We start from the raw sequence: 2,720 nt of genomic DNA, 5'->3' as shown, positions 1-2,720 counted from the left end.
TCTACAAGAGACTCATTTTAGATCTGAGGACACCTTTAGATTGAGAGTGAGGGGATGGAGAACTATCTATCATGCTCCTGGAAGCCAAAAGAAAGCTGGAGTAGCCATACTTAGACAAACTAGACTTTAAATTAAAGGCTGTAACAAGAGATGAAGAAGGGCATTATATAATAATTACAGGGTCTATCCACCAGGAAGAGCTAACAATTATAAATGTCTATGTGCCGAATACCGGAGCTCCCAAATATATAAAACAATTACTCATAAACATAAGCAACCTTATTGATAAGAATGTGGTCATTGCAGGGGACTTTAACACTCCACTTACAGAAATGGATAGATCATCTAGACACATGGTCAATAAAGAAACAAGGGACCTGAATGACACATTGGATCACATGGACTTGACAGATATATTTAGAACTCTGCATCCCAAAGCAACAGAATATACTTTCTTCTCGAGTGCACATGGAACATTCTCCAAGATAGATCATATACTGGGTCACAAAACAGCCCTTCATAAGTATACAAGAATTGAAATTATACCATGTATACTTTCAGACCACAATGCTATGAAGCTTGAAATCAACCACAGGAAAAAGTCTGGAAAACCTCCAAAAGCATGGAACTTAAAGAACACCCTACTAAAGAATGAGTGGGTCAACCAGGCAATTAGAGAAGAAATTAAAAAAATATATGGAAACAAACGAAAATGAAAATACAACAATCCAAATGCTTTGGGATGCAGCGAAGGCAGTCCTGAGAGGAAAATACATTGCAATCCAGGCCTATCTCAAGACACAAGAAAAATCCCAAATACAAAATCTAACAGCACACCTAAAGGAAATAGAAACAGAACAGCGAAAGCAGCCTAAACCCAGCAGAAGAAGAGAAATAATAAAGATCAGAGCAGAAATAAACAATATAGAATCTAAAAAAACTGTAGAGCAGATCAACGAAACCAAGAGTTGTTTTTTTGAAAAAATTAACAAAATTGACAAACCTCTAGCCAAGCTTCTCAAAAAGAAAAGGGAGATGACCCAAATAGATAAAGTCATGAATGAAAATGGAATTATTACCACCAATCCCTCAGAGATACAAACAATTATCAGGGAATACTATGAAAAATTATATGCCAACAAACAGGACAACCTGGAAGAAATGGACAAATTCCTAAACACCCACACTCTTCCAAAACTCAATCAGGAGGAAATAGAAAGCTTGAACAGACCCATAACCAGCGAAGAAATTGAATCAGTTATCAAAAATCTCCCAACAAATAAGAGTCCAGGACCAGATGGCTTCCCAGGGGAGTTCTACCAGACATTTAAAGCAGAGATAATACTTATCCTTCTCAAGCTATTCCAAGAAATAGAAAGGGAAGGAAAACTTCCAGACTCATTCTATGAAGCCAGTATCACTTTGATTCCTAAACCAGACAGAGACCCAGTAAAAAAAGAGAACTACAGGCCAATATCCCTGATGAATATGGATGCAAAAATTCTCAATAAGATACTAGCAAATCGAATTCAACAGCATATAAAAAGAATTATTCACCATGATCAAGTGGGATTCATTCCTGGGATGCAGGGCTGGTTCAACATTCGCAAATCCATCAACGTGATACATCACATTAATAAAAGAAAAGATAAGAACCATATGATCCTGTCAATCGATGCAGAAAAGGCCTTTGACAAAATCCAGCACCCTTTCTTAATAAAAACCCTTGAGAAAGTCGGGATAGAAGGAACATACTTAAAGATCATAAAAGCCATTTATGAAAAGCCCACAGCTAACATCATCCTCAACGGGGAAAAACTGAGAGCTTTTTCCCTGAGATTAGGAACACGACAGGGATGCCCACTCTCACCGCTGTTGTTTAACATAGTGTTGGAAGTTCTAGCATCAGCAATCAGACAACAAAAGGAAATCAAAGGCATCAAAATTGGCAAGGATGAAGTCAAGCTTTCGCTTTTTGCAGATGACATGATATTATACATGGAAAATCCGATAGACTCCACCAAAAGTCTGCTAGAACTGATACATGAATTCAGCAAAGTCGCAGGATACAAAATCAATGTACAGAAATCAGTTGCATTCTTATACACTAACAATGAAGCAACAGAAAGACAAATGAAGAAACTGATCCCATTCACAATTGCACCAAGAAGCATAAAATACCTAGGAATAAATCTAACCAAAGATGTAAAAGATCTGTATGCTGAAAACTATAGAAAGCTTATGAAGGTAATTGAAGAAGATATAAAGAAATGGAAAGACATTCCCTGCTCATGGATTGGAAGAATAAATATTGTCAAAATGTCAATACTACCCAAAGCTATCTACACATTCAATGCAATCTCAATCAAAATGGCACCAGCATTCTTCTCGAAACTAGAACAAGCAATCCTAAAATTCATATGGAACCACAAAAGGCCCCAAATAGCCAAAGTAATTTTGAAGAAGAAGACCAAAGCAGGAGGCATCACAATCCCAGACTTTAGCCTCTACTACAAAGCTGTAATCATCAAGACAGCATGGTATTGGCACAAAAACAGACACATAGACCAGTGGAATAGAATAGAAACCCCAGAACTAGACCCACAAATGTAGGGCCAACTAATCTTTGACAAAGCAGGAAAGAACATCCAATGGAAAAAAGTCTCTTTAACAAATGGTGCTGGGAGAACTGGACAGCAACATGCAGAAGGTTGAAACTA

This window comes from Panthera pardus, unplaced genomic scaffold (genome assembly GCF_024362965.1).
Source record: "Panthera pardus isolate Hobbes unplaced genomic scaffold, ASM2436296v1 HiC_scaffold_7, whole genome shotgun sequence".
Classification (NCBI taxonomy): domain Eukaryota; kingdom Metazoa; phylum Chordata; class Mammalia; order Carnivora; family Felidae; genus Panthera; species Panthera pardus.
This window is presented reverse-complemented; position numbering follows the sequence as displayed.